We start from the raw sequence: 22,783 nt of genomic DNA on the forward strand, positions 1-22,783 counted from the left end.
AACAAGGTAAGCTTCAAATTAAATGAATGATTGATTAGTAGTGATGTTCGATACCAGTGCGAGTATTTACTCTGAGTACTCAACAATGCCGAGTATTCACAGAAAATACTTTTAACATATAAAATTTCCTTTAACAGAATGGCAATATATATATATATATATATATATATATATATATATATATATATATATACATATATATATACATATATATATATATACATATATATATATATATATATATATATATATATATATATATATATATATATATATATGAAGAATGACCTTTCTTTCTGTTGTAGATGATGATTCACTGATGTGTCAAAGTGCCACACTAAAGCGCTAACTACTGCTGAGGAGGACTTACCCAATGTCAGATTTTTAAAAAAAAATTTTTTGCCTTAAAGTATAGGTGGGTAGTATCAGCAGCCTCCACCAGTACCCAATGACACGCCCATTCCATTTAATTTGTCTTGTTTTGTTTTGTTTGTCTTTTGGTCTTACATGCCCAATATATAAACTGACCCTAACCCTAATCAACACAAAATCAGGATGATATGTACATATAAAAAGCCTACACACCCCTGTTCAATTGCTATTTTGTGGCCAGGTAATACCTGTACAACTCAAATGAGGGAAAAATGAAAAATCAAGCAGAAAAAAAAAATAAAAAATACAAAAAAAAAAAAAAAAAAAAAAAACTGAGGGAATGTGGTTGCCTACCCTGTTGCGAATGAGGATGTGTCTTCACAATTAACCATTCAAACTCATGTTAAATGGGAGTCAACATCTCATGCCTCAAATTACCCCCCAATAAAGTTCAAATGTTCCAGGAGGCTTTCCCTGACATTTTTGTAGTCACATCTTACAGCACAAGCCAAGGTCTACAGAGAGCTTGCTTCAGCAGCATGAGAGGGATCTCGCGGTTATCCGTAGGGAGAAGGGCACAAAAGAATTTCCAAGACACGGAATACAGTGAGGACAGTCATCATCCAGTTGAGAAAATATTGCGCAACAGCGGCATTACCAAGAGCTGGGCATCCATCCAAAATTCATGAAAAGACAAAAAAAGGAAAAAAAAAAAAAAAAAACTGGTCAGGGAGCTGCCAAGAGGTTGATGGCAACATCAAAGGAGCTGCAGGAATTTCTGGCAAGTAAAGACTGGAGGCTGAGTACATGTGACAACAATTTCCCATCTTCTTCAAATGTCGGGGCTATAGGGTAGGGTGGCATCTTACACATTTTGCAAACACGCTTGAAATCTTTTAAACGCATGCAGGAAAATGTTTTGCAGTTTAATGAAACTATGGTTGAACTTTTTGGCCTTCATTCCAAAACAAATGTTGCCTCAAATGCAACAGCTTGGTTTTCTTCAATTGTCAGAGTTTCTGCTCGAAAGCAATATCAAAAGAAAAGTCAGGAAAAGTCTACAACTGAATTTTATTAGAGGAACTGACAGGGCTGGACTGGCCATCTGGCATTCAGGGCAGATGCCCGATGGGACCGCCTCTTTTAGGGCATGTGCAGTGCCTCTAAATGATTATTTTCCATTTTACTGACTGGCCCACAATTTAGAAGGACCAACCCGAATCCATTTTGAATATATAGTAGATAAAGTGAAACATTATGAATAAACACTTTTTTTTTTTTTTTTTTTGCGCAAGTCTAGCCCTGGGAACATATAGACATACAATATACGTAACAATTAGGGGTGTTAAAAAAAATTGATTCGGCAATATATCGTGATAATACGCAATCGCGCAATTCTCGAATCAATTCAATAGGCGGCCGAATCGAATTTTAAACTTCCATTTTTAATGGAAAAATATTCAACAAAACGTCTTACTTCAGGTTAGGGTTCACACCTTAAGCATAGAAGATGTTATTTTAATGGAACATTAAGCCTTAATATTTTATTTCAATGCTGTTGAACATGAAACAGATTACAACCTGTATAAGATTGAAGTTTCAGATAAATAAATAATACATTTTCATACAAATCTTAGACTGTACAAGTTTACTGATTAGTATTTCCTCAATTTGAATTTTAAAAAAATCGCAACAATCGACTTATAAATTCGTATCGGGATTAATCGGTTATCGAATCGAATCGTGACCTTTGAATCGTGATACGAATCGAATCGTCAGATACTAGGCAATTCACACCCCTAGTAACAATACAGTTATATATTTTTATCTTCTACGAGGAGAGACTAAAATTATAAGCAACGTGGCAAGTGGCCGCCATCTTTGTGACATTTTCTAAAACAAAAAACATGGAATGAGGTATTTTCCTGAGGTCATTTTCCTGCATCAACTTCCTCAGAATGTACGAACCCTATGAGCTTATTAGTTCGGTAGATATTCATAACTTAAACTTGCTAGCCAATCGGAGGATAGGATTTCTGTGAAGCAGACACGGTTCAAAGAGATATGTTGAGAAATAATCAAGTTACATTTTTTTTACTCTAATTTGAAGGTGCTTTTCGGCCAGAGTTCCCACAGGCAGTATAACATAAAAACACCCCCCAAAAAGGTTACTTTTTTTTCCAACACTAAAAAAAATAATTAATTCTCCAGAACCAATCATCCTTTTTTAGAGAGGCTGTAACAGATTAATGTCTCTTCCCTTCATTTCAGTAGGGAAAGATGATCTGAAACTAAATTTTGCGTTATAGGCGTGGTCAAGGAACAAATTAAACTCTTATCTCAAGGCGCCATTCCACTGTGTAATGGTTAATGAGTGTTTGATCTTAGCTGGAGAGAGACGAGTCTAATTTTGCTCCCTCCCCCCTGCGCCATCAGTCTACGCACAGACGCACCCGCACAGATGATCAGCATGCACTTCCTGCCCAGCGTGGTCTTCGGGCTGCCAGTTTCCCCCCAAGTCGACACAATCTGCCCTCAGTGCTTTGCTCTCATAGCAGCCAACTTCTCCTGTCTCCTGTCATTGGTCTTTTCTCCCTCCTACTGTATCTTCTTTTCAATCTGTCATGTGCATCTAATCAGGTTGATTGCATTTGGGGGGGGGGGGGCAGTGTAAACCATCACACAGTGTCTCTGGGAACTGATATACCGGATGCTGTCAAACAATTTCCCATCCAGTAGCCATTCTTGGTAACCACAACATTATGAATTTGGTTATTTACACAAGCAGCAGACGCGAATCAGCAGCACTGGCGTGTATTTCGAGTCGGTCCCACCAGCTGCCGCAGGAATGCAAATCCTTTGTGGCTGAATGTAGTCGCATCCTGCTTTTTCAAAGAAACCATTGGATTTCATTCAAAGAGTGACCAGCCCACAGGAAGACGTGACGACCATTCCAAATTCACTTGATATTTACCAACTGCGGGAGGTGGAGATGTCGTTGTTTTCACTGTGGTAAATTCCAATCCTGGCAAACAGCTTGCTGTGATGGGAATCACCAAAGAGGCAGTGAGGAGAGCCTCGGCGTGTATTTGTGTGAGGGGTGGGGGGCTTTTATCACAGAAGCTCGGTCACATTCACAAAAGATGCTTGGATAAAACCTCACAGGGCGACGACAGCACTGACATAAACGTCCCTTTAAGGCTTTAAGCAGCAGCTTTGTTGTCAATGGATCGCTGGGGGATTGCATTTTCAAGACACCTCAGCTCTGTGTTGCGCAACCTTCATTCACTTGGGAAAAATCTCCACCAAACAAAAATGTATGACAACTTAAAATGTTGTTCATCTCGTTTCAATTTAATCACAAAGCGACTGTGTGTGAATTATGGGGCTTGTTTAATGTAACAGAAAGATGATTTTTCTCATAATTGCTAGTATATGAAGGCAAGAGGTGATACGCAGGTTTTGTACTTTGTACTTTTTGCCAGCCAGTGAAGATCACTGAATTGACCTTACCGTGGCACGCCCCTCCCCGCCCACTAAATGCGACAGGCAGCGCCCTCCGACATTTACTGGTCGAGATGAGCTGAAGTGCATTCACAATGATGCAAAAGTTATCAAATCTTCCTTGTGATTTCTCGGTCAGGTATTTTCAGGATGCCGATATTTCTCTTCGAAGCAAGCAAACGGGGCTTTAATTTTTTTAGTATCTTCACTTCCTCACCATGCAATTTTGCCCAAACATAAAAGGAAATACGCATCGCTGTCTGCTGCTACAGAAGTCAGGAAAAGACAGTCGGCTCACTCACTTCGACCAATTGTCAGCAAAACTGAAGTTTTTGGACATTGCTCCTGTCAAGCCGGGTAAGAATGAATTTATATTGCCTCATAGTTTCAATGTTCTGTTGGAATTTATAGTAAATAGTAAGTCAACAAAAGTGTGGAGGGTTAGCTAGCCGGAGCTATCGTTAGCCTTTGGCTAAAAACAACAATGGAGAACATTACCATACTGCAGACGTATAGTTTCTGGTCATTTTGGAGGGATTCGACTGGTCATGTGTGCAAAGTTTGCTCTGTTAGCATTCATAGTAAATAGTAAGTCAACAAACGTGCGGACAGTTAGCTACCCGGAGCTATCGTTAGCCTTTGGCTAAAAACAACAATGGAGAACATTAGCTTAGTGCAGACAGCACTTTCTGGTCATTTTGGAGGGATTCGACTGGTCGTGTGTTTGGTCTTCCACAAAATTTGATCCAGCGCAGACATTTTTCGTAGTTTGAGTTAGGGCTGGGTTCAAAATATCGATATATCGATATCGTATCGATACGCCTTTTCATATCCCAATATCGATACATAAAACCATGTATCAACTACAAAGTTTAACCTTTTTTATTTTATTTTATTTTATTTTTTTCTTGGCTTTGGATAATCGCGCAAATGATACAATGCACTACAGGGAGCTGGATTGCTTTAGTTTGTCCAGAACAAAACGCATGTGCCGTCGCAGGGTTGCCTTTTGTCTTGATTGGTTTACTAGGTTATGCGGGCGTGGTTTACGGCATTGGTCAATAGTTCTAGCAGTCACTATACATCATTGGCAGGGGCGTGGTGGCCTACAGGAATTTCAGCCGTTTCACAAACACCCCCCCTTTCTTCAGGAACAGCGGACAAGGCACAGACACAAAGTAGAGCTTGCCAAGACCAACGAAGAAGGAATGTGCATACATGGCGACAGCTCGTCTGTGCGGTGATATGTCGCACAAAGTCAATTTGTGGATAAATGATATTGTTTGGGAAGATTGGACAGGTTTTATTTAAATAATAAAATTAATCTGTTACAGATTCAGTCATTTTATCCTGAATCGGACTTGCTAACGATCAAGATTGGATTGGATCGAACCATCCCTAGTTATTAGATCGCGGGATGATGCTATTCGTTAATAGGTCTATATCTTTTGCATTGTTTGTTAGCATTACACTAAATCGACTATTAACCCCCATCCATCCATCCATCCATCCATCCATCCATCCATCCATCCATCCATCCATCCATCCGTTTCATTGACCTCTTATTCCTCACAAGGGTCGCGGGGGGTGCTGGAGCCTATCTCAGCTGGCTAGGCGGGGTACACACTGGACTGGTTGCCAGCCAATCGCAGGGCACACAGAGACGAACAACCATCCACACTCACAAGCACACCTAGGGACAATTCGGAGCGCCCAATTAACCTGCCATGCATGTCTTTGGAATGTGGGAGGAGACCGGAGTACCCGGAGAAGAGACTATTAACCTGTTCCTAATATTTACAGACTATTTTTGCTGACGTTATTTGAATTATTTTTTTTTTGTAATTTTAGATCAAATCAAATCAAATGCTAAATATTCTCCAGAAATATGAACTGAGAATAGTATCATTAATGTAGTATATTTTAGTATTTCAATGTAGGTCCTAGAGGTGGGAATCTTGGGGCACCTCACGATTCGATTGCGATTACGATTCAGAGGCGACGATTCGATTATAAAACGATTATTGATTTCCCCCCAGGCAGCAGAAAAAAAACAATGTATTTTGGCGCTTTTAATGTTTCGTACATTAGTTACAAAAATAGTACAAAAGTCCTCTCAGGCCTAAATAAACTACTATTTCAGTATCAAGTTAACAGTTCAAAACAGTAAATAAAATACTCAAGTCCTCATTCTGTAACAACAGCTTTTAAGTATATTCAGTCTTCAACAGAATAAAACATAGCACCGAGCAAAAATATATTATTTTTATCCACTCAAAAGTGCACTGAGGTATAAATGAAAGACAATGTGAACTACTACTTCAATACAAATGCCTTAAAAAAAAAAGTGCTTTCCTGCTTTTTAAGTTGTGTAAAGATGAACATGTAAACATTAAAGTTTCTCAGAGGTACAAAAAAAAAAAAAACCCTCAAGTGCTTTTCTGCTTTTTAACTTGTGTAAACATGAACGTGTAAACATTAATGGGATCGTTCGGCTTTTTTAACATGAATCTCAATTTGATCCTCACCTCCCGTGTGTGCGATCAGCGCTGACTTCGGCGTTGGACGAGAGGAAAATAGTCCAGCAAGCTGGCTGGGGTCTCGGAAATAAAGCGTTTTTCTTCTAAAAACTATTTGTTTTCAAAAGCGTGATACATTTCCACCACAATACTCTTTTCTGAATAAAGTCAGACGCCATTACCGCCAGCCACTACTTTTCTGTTCGTTCGTTCGTATCACTGCGCGGCGCCCTGTAGAACGCTAACCGACGCACTGCAGCCAGCTAGCTGATACTTCCGCCTGAAGTTGTTTGCCTTTTCGGAGCAGGTCTGATCTCACGAAGAGGTGGGTTGGTCAGCTTAGCCATGCTTGTTGTTGTTTTGAATCTCGAGGCGTGAGTTGTGGATGTGTACTCTCGGTCCGTCCCAAAAAGCGTCCCGAAGACCGCGCGCGCTACTGCGTTTCAGTTCCGCGTACTTTTCGCTCGTTTCGCTTCCCTTGGCATATTTATATAATCGGAATTTGGACATTTGTGAATCGTTCTCGATTGTTGCACGGCCGAATCGTGAATAATCTAAGAATCGGAAATTTTGCACACCTCTAGTAGGTCCTATAAAAGATTTAAAAGACAAAGATATGGGGTTCTTTCAAACAGACATATATTTCTGTGTGTTTACTTTGACAGAAAATTTCAACTGGGAGTGGCCAAAAAAAACTCTATTTTGAAGATATGCTCACAATACCCGCTAAAGGGTTGCCTGTTGTCAAGTAAGTTATGTTGCGTTCCCTGCCAGCACATAGCGTTTGTATCTCACCAAAGCAAATCATCGGTTAGTTGAGCCACGAGTATCTCAAGGCGCCGCTGTAGTTGATTGAATAGTAGCAATTAGAGCGGCAATCAATTTCTGAGGTGAACAATGGGTCGTCCGCAACTTGATAGGTTGGACACGGATTGCTCAAGGAGCACTCTGGTGTTGATGAGTGAGTACTCAAACGGTTCCAATGTCAACAATTTGCTCGCCATTGCGGCTACTGTGTGCCAATCAGAGCCCGGCGTCTGCGAGTTGTTTTCAAGCCTCAATCCTAGCAAGATTTGAATTGCGATTACTGAGATTTGCGGCTTGCGGCGGCATCTTCCACCCAACCAGGAATCACAAAACAATCTGCCTTTAGAGTTGCCTACACTCGCGAGCTGGCTTTGTGTTGCGTGACAAAAAGTTAGGCTTGCGTAATCTTTTATCGAACGCGACTTTGCACTGTCTCCATCTTTCTGCCCACTTGTCTTTTTCGCCTGTCAGCTCCCTCGCATACCGTCTCATTCCAAGCCTTTCCCTTGGGCCGCTCCAGTGCTCGGTGCCGGGCTGAGCTCCTGCGAGGTTGCCCCGCCAATGTGTATTTACGGCCGGCTGGCATGTTTCTCCATGAAGCAAGGTATGACTCACAAATCCGATATTTGACCAGGAGAGCCACGGAGTAGAGTCGAGCCGAAGCGTGGGAGGAAAGTGTGGATAGCTCACAAAGGGAGCATGGCTGACCTCGATCTTTCCATCTGGTAAACAGACTGCTATTTCAACTCCGTTGCTATTTCAAAGAAAGAATTGTTTTTCCCAACACCCAACGAGTCGAGTTTGACTGGAGGACAGATTGTACCAGCGGCGTGAGGGTGCTAGTACGTCGTTCCTACAAATGGGACTGTGACTTGAAGTTTCAGGTGGGCATGATAGCCAAGCTTTCATTTTGTCACTCTTGAGAGTGATTATGTAGCAAGGAGGCAATTTTAGCTGCTGCTTTGGAAAGCGCCTTTTATCACGCGCACAAAGCGAGTCCCCGCAGAGACCAGAAGAGCCTTGAACACCCCGACTGCGTTGTGCGCTCACACCAGGTATGACAGGAGCTCAACCCATGCTAGGAAGAAAGCGTAGCCCACAGCTTTATGACTAAGTGTTAGCAAATGTTTTCCTTTAGATGCACAAGATCTCACATTACAAATGGCTGTATTGATTTTTCCGTGCTGCAAAGTGCACTAGACTTCTCGCCAGCGATTTTAGTTGTCTGCAAGATGACTTTATTTTTGTTCACTGTGTTGTCTTTAATTTTTTTCTATATGAATACGTTCATAGCTATAAAAAAATAAATAAATAAGGTTAATAATATTTCCATGCTATTAAAAACGGTTTATTAATTTTTAGGATGGCTAATCAACGATTTTATGTATGTTTAAAGGAAAAGTATAAACACACTTCCGGTTTCCGATGACGCACTTCCATTTTGCTAGCTTGCGCCACGGGCTAATATATCAGTGGTTCTCAACCCTGGTCCTCGGGGACCCTATCCAACCTGTTTCCCATGTCTCCTTCAGCTAACACAGGTGATGATCGTTATCAGGCTCCATGCAGAGCTTGCTGATTAGCTGATCATTTGAATCAGACCGTTATATCTTACTAGAACTGTCAATAGGACACTTGCAGTTGAAGCCAGAGGGCAGCCATCTTACATTGCCATTTTTATTGACAACTTATTTTTTTTCAATGAAAACAGTTATCAGTGCGTGTTTTACGCAAGGATCCCAACATGGAGAGCCTGGCAAAGAGCAAACTTCACTGTTTGCATCAACCATTCAGAGTGTATATCATCAATATCATGAATATTGACTTCACAGAGGTTAGGTTTACATTCCACAGCATGTTTTTTTTTCCCTGAAGGGCTTTACATGTGACAACATATAGACGAATCTTTGAGTAGCACCCGGAGATATAGCTTTAGAGAAAATTAAAAGTATTTTTCATAGCAATGGTGTACTTGCAGTGCTTCTCCCAGACTATTATGTAATACACAGTGAAAACGCCACGGAGAAATCAATGTATTCAAGTTAGGTGGCCTTAGTGAGTGGCAACGTAAGATGGCCACCGCTGGCTTCACTTCTCCCAATGGCAATAGTCAATAAGCAGCATTGACAGTCCATTCGTATGCAAATCTGTGGCTTTTGCCATGATAGAAAATGTCCGCCTTCACCAAGTAGTATAGAAATGTTATCCGCTGCCATCCACTTTGAATTCTCAGGCAGGAATGCCGTCAGTTTTGTTTTATTAAACTTTATGCATGCCTATTTTCATCAAACTGTTGTTATAAATAATTGATTGATGTTATTTCTGTAAATGAAGTTTTCACCACATGCTCATGACGATAATTAAACAGGCTGCAACCGAACTTCAGGGTCTTCATTTATGTCGGTGTCACCAGCATATTCCTTAAAAATTCTACTTTCTCAGTGAAATATAAAATAACAAAGAGCCAGATGCAATTTTGTTTGCTGAATGTTAGAGGGAAATCATTTGCATCACAATGTGTATGACGTCACTTCAGTTGTGTATGTGCGTCACATCTTTATCTATATGCTTTGCCACACATTGCACTGTCTACTTGTAATCTGACGATGATACATCGTTCACCAAAGAGCGAGCATGGATGCACGTTTTTTTCCTCCCACCTACACCTGGAGCATGGAAGGTCTGACACATTCATTATCAGTGGTGCACCTGCAACACTCTGACCTGCATCCCAATGATTCGCTCTCCTCCATCGCCCATCTCTCCCATCACACTCCACAGAGCCTCGTGGCCAGGCCCATTTCTCCCCTAATGGTGCAGAGAATGCAGGCGCTCCTCCTCAATCCCGGCTTACCTCTCAGCCTGTTCCTGATAACCAATTGCCATGCACGGTGCTGCCTCGAGTTTCCAGTGACCAGACGTACAAATATGTTTCGAAATACGAGCCGTCGCTGGGTGCAGCATTTGGGCAAATAGAGAACAATTCATTCAAAATGAGACTCAAGGTGTTGAATGTCACTCCCAATTGAAGTACACATAAAGAGAATACACCTTGTGTCTTTAAAACCAAATACCACTGGCCGAAAAAGGCCCAGCTAGCCTAGTGCCAATTTACAATGAACAAATACCGATAGTTGCTGCTTTAGAACCCTGAAAGCAACAAATATTTGAATGCAAATGGTTGACAGGCATATGTCCTTTTTCCTGTACAAAAAAAGATTCATATTAAAGCATCTTACTGAGTCACTGAGTGAAAATATTCTTCGTTTGTGTCTGCATGTCGGTATTATACTGTCCCCTGGTGGTGGCCAAGACGCGATACCAGAAATAGCAGCAAAATGAATTGAAATGAAGTATTGCGTAGTTATGCAAAAAAAGTTTAATTCTTTACATTCCATTTAATGATATTATTATTAATAGTGCTGTCAAAGTTAAAGCATTAACTAATAAATTAATCACAAAAAATTATCGCATTAATCATGCATTAACGCAGATGAATCACAATATATATATATATATATATATATATATATATATATATATATATATATATATATATATATATATATATATTTTTTTTTTTTTTTTTTTAAGAGCTCAAAATAGAAAATAATAATAATCACTATTAATTTTGGAGCGCAGATGATCCTTTAGACTGACAGTGGTTACGATAAAGGTAGCACAGGTTGTGTTTGAGAAATAAGCATAACTACATAAAGCATTTAATAAATATTTGTGTATGACATTCAGAATATTTGTTCATTTCAAACTATTGGGGATATTTTTTTTTTTACATTTTAAATTATGCAAGTAATTAACTGATTAGAAAAAGAGGAGGATGAGCGTGTGCAGTGGATAAAAACTTTTGAAGACGTCCTCATAACATTAAATGTCGAAAAAAATTAACACATAACAAGTGCTTTTTAAATTTGTCCGTCAAAAAATGTTGATAAAAAAGCCTTTTTAATTAAGCAATTAATCGTGATGAATCAAAATTCTAAGATGTTGATGAAAAAAAATTAATCGTTTGACAGCTTTAATTATTATTATTATTATTATTATTATTTAGTACAATATCAAAGTGGTATTTAACATATTTTGTGGGGGTCGCGAGTGCTGGAATGGATTAATGATATTTCCATTCTTCTCAATGAGGAACAATGATTTGAAAGTAAATGTTTTGAGTTACAAACGTGGTAATCTCGTATCTCAAAGGCACCACTCTAAGTAGCAATGTGACAAGTGACCGCCATCTTTAGGGGATTTTCTTTGTTAAAACAAACAAACAACAAACAAACAAACATGAAATTAACAATTCTTCCAAAATCTCCCATATAGAAATTCACCCGAAAAAAAATTGATTGCTTACGTACATAGCCGATTCTTCTGTTTACATTGCTTTCCTCATCAATAATAATCTTCCATCTGCGCTAGTAACCTTGCGTTTTTAGGGCAAGTGTCATCATTTAATAACTGACATTAAATTTTGCCTGCCTGAAAAACTGCCGGATATTTTTAACTGAAACTTGTCAGCTAATCGGAGAAGGATGCTTCCTGAGTAGAAGAAATAATCGAGGAGAATGTTGAGAAATCATGAAGTTATGCTGTTTGACACTAATTTGAAGCCGTTTTATTTTTTTTCTTCTAAAGGCGAAATCACACAAAAGCATTCCTCAGTAAGGCCATTTTCCGCCCACACAAAAAAAGCTCCATTTCTGCAGAATACTTCATCCGGTTTTCAAAATTCTTCCTGCCTTGTACTCAGATTGAAGGTGGCCTTCCAACCAGACTTTTCATTTTGACATTTTTTCATTTTTTGGAGAAATTCTATAACGTTGCTACTGTAATTGGAGACGGATCATGACAGGTACTATTTTAGATATCCCATTTCCTCTGCTCCTTGATGCCCTTTCAGGTCATATGTGCTGATTCAGGAAATAATATAACTTCTTTTACACTATAGCTGCATTTTCATGAGCACAAAGCTTTGAAAACAAATCCCAATTTACTGCGCTTCTGTGTATCAAGAAGAGAAAAACATTTGTTGAAAATGACTGCATTTTTAAAGGAGTGGTCTGTGAGAAATTTGACTGCATTATCCTCACAAGATGTGTGAAGAAGAATTTGTGCAGCAGCAGCAACAGCTGGAATTTAAGGTGTCACGCACATCAGCACATTGGATAACTGACATGAGACCAATGAGATGAAAAGCTGTGCATTTATAAGGAGTTCCAATTGAAAAGGAGACAAATCAATGGATGCGCACATGCATAGACTAGCGCAAACGCTTTCAGTGCCGCCGGTTTCATACAAATCATCCTGCACTTAGCGCCACAATATGCTGTAGCCTTCAAGCAAATTCGTCCTCCCTCAGCGTGGCTGCACTCGTGCTCCCTCACACAGACGCTCTGTAATCCAAAAGATTGCAACGGTGGAGGGCGGAGGCCGTTGGTGGCTGCACACAACCCGGGATGTCGGCGATAGATTTTTCGACGGCAGCGGCGTTCACCTTTTCTCTCTTGTGTCTACACTGAGGCCAAGCAAGTGCTGTCAGGAGATTTCCGGCTGCTGCGGGTGACTCATGGGGATATAAAAGTCCTACCGGGAAACAGGTCCGAATCGCTAAAGGAAATTTATTGTCAATTATTTGTAGCTAATGAGTTGATGCTCAAATTAATGGTGTGGTGCCAATAAACCTACGGTTCCACATCTACAAGCAACCTAGGTCTCTCTTAGATAAATTTTGCCGTCTGATATACAGTACGTACTCTCGCCGGACACTTCATTAAGTAAATCTGTTTTCAACTGCGACAACCACGTGTTTTTATACTATTAGCTCAACTGACAGTGACAACATGAAGCAGCATTTCAAATGACGCCGCTCAAGTATTTCATCTATTTCAATTCTGCAGTGTTTTTACATCCAAATATTCTCTTACTTATCACCTGAAATCTGTTGCTGATGAACAAGCACGAGCGAGGATCACATGGTGCTATTCCATTTTTAGAAAGTAATATTCATGCAAACACGACGTGGCTCGCAAAAGCCTCCACCTGATGCATCAGGAGACCACCTGGAGAGCTGCACTGAAACTCTCTGTCGAAAATGTTAAAGCCCATATAATTTAGATGACAGCATTTCTGTACAGATTATCTGTGATTGTTGAAAAGCTGAAGCGAAATGCTGTGGAATTCAAATGTGGAATAGTAGCGGAACTTTGGGAATTGGAACTTATGGAATGTGGAAAATGTTTTGTAGTTGGAATGGTCTGAATTGGTGAAGTACTTTGAAGGAGGAGGAAATCATGTACAATGTGTAAATGTGTGAATTTTAATGTGGAAAACATTGATCATTCCTGAGTAAAAATGTGGAATTTGGAGAATGTGTATTTGGGATGTGGGAAATATTTTGCGGATGGAATGATGTTGAAGGGATCATATATAAAATGTCTAAATCTGTTAATTTTAACTTAGAAAATGTGGAACTTTGGAATGTGTAAACTAGTTTGTAGCTGGAATGTTTTTAATTGGTCAATTAATGTGGAAATTGTAATTTTAGAGTGAAAAATGTGGAATTTTTAGAATCTGGAAAATCGTCTATTGTGTGGTTGGAATAGTCTGAATTAGTCAAGAAATGGTAAAGGGAATAATGCAGAAATGCCTAAATGTTACAATTTTAAGTTGAAAAATGTGGAATTTTGGGAATGTGGAAAATATTTTTGTTGGAATATTTTGAATCGGTTAATTAATGTGGAAATTGTTGAATCTTCAAGTGAAAAATGAATTTTTGGAACCCGGGAAACACTGAATTTTGTGGTTGGAATTGTCTGAATCACTCAAGAAACACTGAAGAGAATAACGTAGAAAATGTCTAAATGTGGACATTTTCACTTGGAATTTTGGGAATGTGCGGATTTTTATAATATGGAGAATATTGTGTGAGCTGACAGTTTGAATCAGTTACAGTACGTCATCATGTGGAAATTGTGGAATTTTTTGAATGTGGAAAATAGTTGGTTGGAATGAATCAGTCAAGACATGTTGGAGGGAGAAATAATGCACAATATGTTTAAATTTGGACATTTTAATGTTGAAAAATTATTTTAGAACGTTGACAATAGTTTTTAGGTGATTTGAATGTTCTAACTAATGCATTTTTAATGGCAGAGATGTGGAACTTTCTTGTTAAATGGGAAGAACCAGTAGTTAAGTGTCAAAAACGTGGAGAGACCAATCAAAGTTTTCTGCTGTAGAATGACACATGTGCTTTCAGCATACATGCACTTATCATAAAGTCATCTGTCATCTTACACTAATGGATTATATGCCACGCAAGAGGCGGGACGTGATTTTGCACACCAGTTTATTAAAAACAGTCCCGCCTCTTCCGTGGCATATACCCCATACTGCAGTGGTTGAACATGGCCGATTAGATGCTTATTTAAACCATATGGTGTGTCGGGAATACGTGCGTGGTTTGCTGTTGGAGAGTGGGAGGTTTTCTGGCAAGATAACTCATCAGTCACTATTTTTAAAGGACAAATGCTATTGATAAAAAGTGTCCCTCATTGCCAATTAAGAATAAAAACTCTCACAATTTCTGGCTAAGTAGATACAAAGAAACCTAGCGGGATGAAAACGTAATTGTTATGATTACATATCTGACTATGACTCAGTGATTTGCTTGTCACAATCATATTCAAACATAACTACTTTAATTACAGCTAAAAATCAAATCGATTGTAAAGTGGTGTCTTTTAGCTCCCACATTATCAGGCCACTAAAAGCAAAGTTTTCTTTAACAAGCTTTGAATTAGATGTCTGAGTAAAAGAAAAAAAAAAAGAAACATTTCTGATTTTTGAAGGCAGCTCTATATACACAGAGTCGAGTCAACTGCAAACGCTACATGTATCGATCCAAGTGTCTTGCAAGGCATCATCCATCCTCTTATCCTGTTCAGGGTCACAGTGAAGCTGAGATCGAGAGAACTTCCTCCATGGACTGACCATCTGTCAGTACATGTGCATGTTTTTGACTGTGGGAGGTTCCGACCTGAAGGCCACACAAGCCGAACCGTCTTGATATGAGGCAACTGTTGCGCCATGCTTGAGGAAAAATATAGAGATAATCGGACAGGTTTTATACTGTAAGCTTGAAATGCAGCTGGATTGAGGAAAAAATATGTTGAATCTTAAAGCTGGCACCAAACAAACATTTTGCATCATTGTGTGATATGCAAGATTTGTTACTATTTTTTTTTAATTCCTCACAGTTTTTTGAAGCGTTTCTACTTCCACATAATTCAACCGTTTCACATCATTCCAATTTCAGCATATTCCAAAAATTCACACCATGGGGTCTTCCATTTTTTGTATTCCAAAAAATCACGGTTTTGCCATAATTCAACATTTTTCACCTAAAAATTCCCCATTCAATCCACCTGAGGCTGAATTTCCCTTAATAGTTCTTTGACATTCATTTCCAGGGGCGCATTCTAAATAACAGATTCAGATAGTTCCCATTTGAAATTTGAATCATTACGAATATTCAATTCACCTGACAAACAATTTTCAAATTGCCAAAAGTACATATTAGGAATTCCCTTTCTTTAACACCAAAACAAAATCCATTTTCTTACATTCACTCTTCTTTCAATGTTACTTGAATAATTCAAACTATTCCAACTTCAACATGAAGATAATTCAAGTCATCTCATTTATTACTCCATCTCACAAAATTCACATTTTTTTTCTAAATCACCAAATTCCAAATATGTATATTCACCTCCACTTTTATCAGAATTTAGCATCACTATGCGAGTCAGTAGTAGCTGCACAGTGCGGGAGTGGTAATCCCATCTGCCTCGCAATTTTGAGGCTTGAGGTTCGAATGCAGGCTCCAGCCATCTCCGCTTACTCCCACATTTCAAAAATCAGCTTTTTGAGGCATGAAGACCAAAAGCAACTCAAGTAGACCACAGCAAAAGAAAAAAATTCTGCAAATGTTACTCGAATTAATTTATTTATGATTTAATTAAATGTAATTTTGTTTCATTTTTAACCTTGAATCTTGTTTTTTCTTCCATGCTTGCCTTTTTGTAAATAGCGATATAATTTTGGAGATTACTCCAATTCCCGTCTTGCCTCGCTGCACTTGGGTCCTCCACCTCGTGCCTCCGCAACATCGCGAGCACGTCCGTGACAAACAGCACTAAAGGCTTAATCAAAGCAATGATTAGAAAATGAAAACCAGCTTTCAAATTCCCACTGAATGCTTGCACGTTACTCGTTCATTTAGATGTCCTTGTACAGATTTTGAAAAAGAAAAAACAAAACTGATTTATGGAGGGCGGAAAAGGGCATGTGGTATTTTTCTTTTTCAGACAAAAACGTTCCATCAGGCAATTATTATCTTGCAATTATGTCTGTATGGTTCAATGTAAGTGCTGGTATCGTGTTACCAAAGCCCGGCGCAGACGTTGCCAGAGCCGCCTTTTGATGAATAGCTCAGTCAAGCACACTTGTATGGAGCTTTAATAGTGGAAAAAAGAGGTACAGCGTTTCTGCTGCTGCATTGACTTGAAACATTAAAAAAAGGTAATACGGCATCGCGCTCTCTTGAATGATGACGCCTGCAGCAGAGCTTTGTAAAATTGGCAAAAACCCGTGAAGTCAAGCTCATTAGCGTCTCTCTATGGCTCTCCTCAAACCCGACGGGCCACTCTGATGAGTGATCCCGCATCCCTTCATGACCCAACCACCTGTGGGCTCTCCGCTCTGCTGTCGTGCATCATCGAGGCATCTGACCTGTTGGTTGCCTCGGCAACACGTCTGCGCCTCTGCAGGGCCAGAACAAAGGGATATTGTCTTCTCGGTTGACAGAAGAAGCTTTTGTCCGATGCCGTATACTGAATAGCCTGAAGTGGACACTCTATATGAAGCTGCTGCGTGTAAATGCATTCTCATTCTGCCCGAGATCATGATTTATCAGACTGTCTTGACTAATGGGCCGAGGAGATTAATGTGCAATGTGTTTTCCCAGCACACTCATTTCGCATCTCTTCTACTCGCACAACTTTCAGGAGGCTGCACACTGACAAGTATTTCAGAGCCACAAGGCAGAGACGTGCAACAGATGCCAAAGCACACAATTAACCTCATACCAACCAGATGAAACAGGAATGAGCCAGGAATAACGCAAGTGAAAAACAGTGTTTCATACATGTGATTGCAGATGCATCGAGGTACATATTTGACCTGGCATACAGGAATAAGGAATAATTGCACATCCACTACAGTAGGTGGAAGTAACGCTCTCATTTACAGTATTTCCAGACAATTCCAACTACAATATGCTCCAGTTTGCTTCTTCTCATTCCAAATATTCACAGTATTCGCACAATTCAACATTTTTCACCCCAGAAATACCCATTCATTTCCAATGAGACATTGACTCCCATTCAAACTGTTCAACTCATTCAATTCACCTTTGGATCAATTTTCAACATTCTCTCAATTCCCAAATAGCAAAAAAGCCACAATATTCCCTAAATATTGCACATTTTTGACCAACAAAATTACAGTGGTACCTCTACTTACGAACGTCCCTTCATACGAAATTCTCAAGTTATGAAATTCTTCAACAGGAAAATGTTGCCTCTTGTTACGAAAGAAGTTTCAGGATACGAAAGGTAAAAATACAGTACGGGCTGCTACTCGCAGCTCCCAGTGTTTCCTGAACGCAACATGCTTACAGCCGCTATGCCATTGGCTATTACTGGCATCTTCCTGGCATCCCATTGGCTAAGAGGGACCTGTACGTATTTGACCATAGATATAAAATAGATTTAGAGAATGTGTCTATGTAGCGTCCTTGTCATTCGCCCCTCGGGCCATGAGGTCAACAAATTTGTGCAAAAATTAAAACAATTGGTGATTGATGAAGGCTACGTTGCACAGTAAATTTTTAATTGCGACGAGACGGGCCTTTTTTGGAAAAAGATCCCTTGCCATTAAGTTTCGGAATTTATTGAAAATAATCACCCAGAAAAAGTCGTCACCACTCGGGCGATCGCTCACTATGATGATGTTTGCCTTGGACATTTTTGAAGGATTGGTAAAAAAAAAACAAAAAAACAAAAACAAGTGCTCCAGGTGGAGGAGTGGAACCGTCACTTGCCTTCGGTGTCGGATGGCGTGGGTTCACTTCTCCACCTGCGGCTTACATGATGTAAGCGTGAATGAGTAAATAATAAATAAATAAATAAGATTTAAAAAAAAAAAAAAAAAAAACATCCTTGAATCAGTTCTTTACAAAACACCAGGCAAAAACACTTCTGAGAGAGAACATGAACCAAAGAGGGCAAAAAACGATGAGGACAGCAGTTAAAAAGGTAAATGACCATCATTTTTATTCTTTACTCTATTCTTTGTTTTTTACATTATGCACAACTCTCATTTATTGTGCAATAATCTAATTGTAACATCCATCCATCCATTTTCTTGACCGCTTATTCCTCACAAGGATCGCGGGGGCTGCTGGCGCCTATCTCAGCTGACTCTGGGCAGTAGGCGGGGGACACCCTGGACTGGTTGCCAACCAATCGCAGGGCACACGGAGACGAACAACCATCCACACACACGCACAAGCACACCTAGGGACAATTCGGAGCGCCCAATTAACCTGCCATGCATGTCTTTGGAATGTGGGAGGAGACCGGAGTACCCGGAGAAGACCCACGCGGGCACGGGGAGAACATGCAAACTCCACCCAGGAAGGTCCGAGCCTGGACTCGAACCGGAGACCTCAGAACTGGGAAGCGGACGTGCTAACCACTCGACTACCGTGCCGCCCCTAATTGTAACATGTATAAAAAAAACATTTATCTCTGAATTTTGGGAGGCTTGGTACGGATTAGGTCATTTACATGGAAAATGCGTCTCTACTTACAAAATTTTCTCCTTAAGAACTTTTTTTCCAGAACCAATCAATCACTTTAGTAAGTAGAAGTACCACTATAATCACTATTGTCGAGGGGATGGGTTTGGGTTAGAGTTTAGAGAAAGGTTCGTATTGTTGTAATTCAAAATCCAATATCGTTCCTACTCAAAATTCAGTCAATTCCCACATACCAAAAATTTACTGACATGTTACACATTTTCAACAATATCATCTCACCGAATTCCATCTTAATGAACATCATACAATGTATGCATTTTCACCACTACCATTCAAGATCATTTATCACTCCAAATCAATCAAAAACCATTTGACAAAAGTTACACCTCATTTCTATGAGTTTTCCTTAACATTAAATAACTATACAGATGATGTGGTGCTGTTGGCTTCATAAAGCTGTGATCTCCAACTCTCACTGGAGCGGTTCACAGCCTTGTGCGAAACGATTGGGATGAAGATCGGTTGGCCTGGGGAACGCCTTGGGATCCCTCCGGATGAGCTGGTTGAAGTGGCTGGGGAGAGGGAAGTCTGGGCTTCCCTGCTCCTGGGACCCGATCTCGGATAAGCGGTAGATGATGGATGGATGGATGGATGGATGGATGGATGGATGGATGGATGGATGGATGGATGGATGGATGGTTAAATAACGATACAATATTATGTGCAGGTGTTCTTACATCAATTTTCTAGACAAATGATGTTATTTATAATTGTGGCAGATAGCTGGGGGGCAAATATTTTCTTCTTCCTTGGGGGTAAGAGAAAATAATTGAGAAGCACTGCTCTAGTGACAATATGTGAGGATAAATAAAAACTGAAGTATGTGCAGCAGATCTTTATCTGAAATTATGAATCCATGTGAATCTTAACTAGTGAGAGAATATTTGAGTAAAATGCAGATGCAGCAGATGCTAATCCCAAGCCAAGCTTGAGCTGATGCTGACGATTCTTATTCTCCAGAAGCAATATTGAAGCACAAACCTTTAGACTAACACAACCTTCAGATAAAATCTACAAAGTGCATCTTTTAGCTGTCCCGAGCCTTCTGGCTGCGATCAATGCGTTTTAGTGCGTTTGGCTTATTTCTGTTTTTACGTACTTCACACTGTAGCACTTCAAATCGTAACCTCTCTGCATCCTGTTTCTCCAAATAAAAAAGGTGTGCTGTGTCGCCAACTGTGCACAATTACCGGGAAAAGGCAAGTGCAATGTGAGTGTGACGTTTAGACCCCTAGGACCACACACACGCACACACCCACACACCACCAATGTGTCTTGACACGTAAGATGACATTGCATTGACTCATAGAGACTCCCTCAGGGTGTCCTCAAACCTGAGATGCGACCATATCGCGCTTCACCTCGATCCTCATTCCTTCGGTCACATTCGACTGGTTAGCCCAACAAAGTTGAGTACAGAGTTTAAAGGTTTACCCCAACATAAACCACTTATCCAGCTATTGATTTGACTTGAACCAGGAAACAAATAACAACTATGCAATCTGACGTTAAACCTTGTGATATTAGAGGCCATAATGTGAAAATATTCAACGCTATAAACACACAATACACAAATAATACAAATCCCTCACTTTCTTAAAAAAATCTGTCTTCTAAAACCGTGACGATGGACGCTAATCGTTAGCATGTGAATGGTGTCTTCCTTTGTATGTAGCATTAAGCTAGCAGTAGTAGGGCCTTTCTTTCAGCAGCAGTTTAGCTGTTTTAACTACCGTATTTTACACACTATAAGGCGCACCGCATTATAAGGCGCACCTTCAATGAATGACATATTTTAAAACTTTTTCCATATATAAGGTGCTGCAGTAGAGGCTGGGGTTACATTATGCATCCATTAGATGGTGCTGCGCTAAAGGGAATGTCAACAAAACAGTCAGATAGGTCAGTCAAACTTTATTAATAGATTACAAACCAGCTTTCTGACAACTCCATTCACTCCCAAAATGAATAAACAGCTGTTTTATTATTTTCTCTGAGGTAAAGTATTAGTATTAGCTAGCGATCCAAGATGGCGGGATCTTCTGCGCATGCGCGTCACCGATCGTGCAGGGGTCACCAATAGCGTCTTGACAGCGAGACCTGTTGAGGCTCAATATTGATCCATATATAAGGCACACTGGATTATAAGGCGCATGGTCAGCTTTTGAAAAAATTGAAGTCTCTTAGGTGCGCCTTATAGTGCGGAAAATACGGTACACATCATGCAACTCCCTTGTTTTCCGTTTGACAGTAATCTTCACCTTGGAGTTGCAATAAACCTTTTGAAGACTCATTTTCTTTTTTAAAGCGGAAGTCAACCTTAAACATTTCTTGACAATAATGTTATATGTGCCCTCACTAGTCTAAACATGCATCCATTTCCTTAACCACTTGCTCCTTCACAAAGGTCGTGGGGGTGATGTAACCTATCCCAGCCGGCTTCAGACAGTAGGCGGGGGACACCCTGAACTGGTTGCCAGCTTGTCGCAGGGCACACAGAGACGAACAACCAACCACACACACACACAAGCACACCTAAGGACAATTCTGAGCGCCCAATTAACCTGCCATGCATGTCTGTGGAATGTGGGAGGAGACCGGAGTACCCGGAAAAGACCCACGCAGGCACGGGGAGAACATGCAAACTCCACCCAGGAAGGCCGGAGCCTGGACGATCTTGCATCCTCAGTACTGGGAGGCGGACGTGCTAACCTGTCATCTACTATGCTGCTTACTCTAAACATGGAATTCTTATTCATATTACATTACTGGAATGTGAGTTATGAAGCAAAATCCAGCCGTTTTTGTCCATCTCAGGGGGCAGCTATTTTGCCACTTGCTGTCTGTCGACTGAAGATATTTTTTTTTCCCCACTAACTCACATTAACACGCACACAAACAAACATGGTCTCCCAGGTGGGGAAGTGAACCCACGCCACAATGACCAATCAAAGACCACCTGTTTTCTGAAATTAAGCTGTGATTGGTTGGCAAAATGGCCACCACCTAAGATGGATAAAAACGGCTGGATTTTGCTGCTTAACTCATATTCCACAAATGTAATATTCATTAAAATGTCATGTTTAGACTAGTGAGGTCACATATAACATATTATGGTCAAGAATTGCTCACAACCTGCCAAACTGACTTCAACTGTCCTAACCATACAGGGCTCGTATCAAAGCAAAAAAAAAAAAGAATATTGACCAAAAAAGGTTTGTATATGGAAAAACTCATAACATGGCGGGTCACTCGTATCTCAAGATACCACTATATATTTCCCGCCATAATCAGAGTTGATTAGCAGGCAATATGAAATCTGATTGGCCTTCAACCTTCGGGGTACAGACACACGACAACTCTATACATAATCTGTTGAAAAATGACATGCTTATTGAACCTTCTCACCACATTCCGGCCAACATGAGAGTGCTGCAAAATATATAAGGCAGTTAAAAAGCACTATATTCTGTCCTGTAGCCGATTGTAGTTTAAGCAACTCAATTTGAATGGAAAGCTTTCCTAATTTGAAAGCTGTCAATGGTGATTGAGGTCTTCCCCTTAATCAATGTAACTGTCAAATACGGGCCTTCCAAGGGCTCTTGAAATCCGACAGGATTTG

At 40.1% G+C, this 22,783-nt stretch overlaps 1 protein-coding gene across 3 annotated transcripts in view; it reads right to left on the reverse strand.

The window, feature by feature from the left end:
* The window catches only part of LOC144013980 (metabotropic glutamate receptor 7-like), a 159,791-nt gene that overhangs the window by 103,622 nt on the left and 33,386 nt on the right, over positions 1–22,783 (reverse strand). Inside the window, exon 1 of one of the 3 annotated variants that reach the window (XM_077513430.1) lies at positions 17,802–17,922. The exons of 1 other annotated variant lie outside the window; for it this stretch is intronic. The gene's annotated coding sequence lies outside the window, so the exon portion shown is untranslated. Of the gene's footprint in view, positions 1–17,791; positions 17,923–22,783 lie in introns of those variants that run through there. One more of the 3 variants, XM_077513429.1, reaches the window with a different exon arrangement.

The sequence above is a fragment of the Festucalex cinctus genome, chromosome 2, assembly GCF_051991245.1.
Source record: "Festucalex cinctus isolate MCC-2025b chromosome 2, RoL_Fcin_1.0, whole genome shotgun sequence".
Classification (NCBI taxonomy): Eukaryota; Metazoa; Chordata; class Actinopteri; order Syngnathiformes; family Syngnathidae; genus Festucalex; species Festucalex cinctus.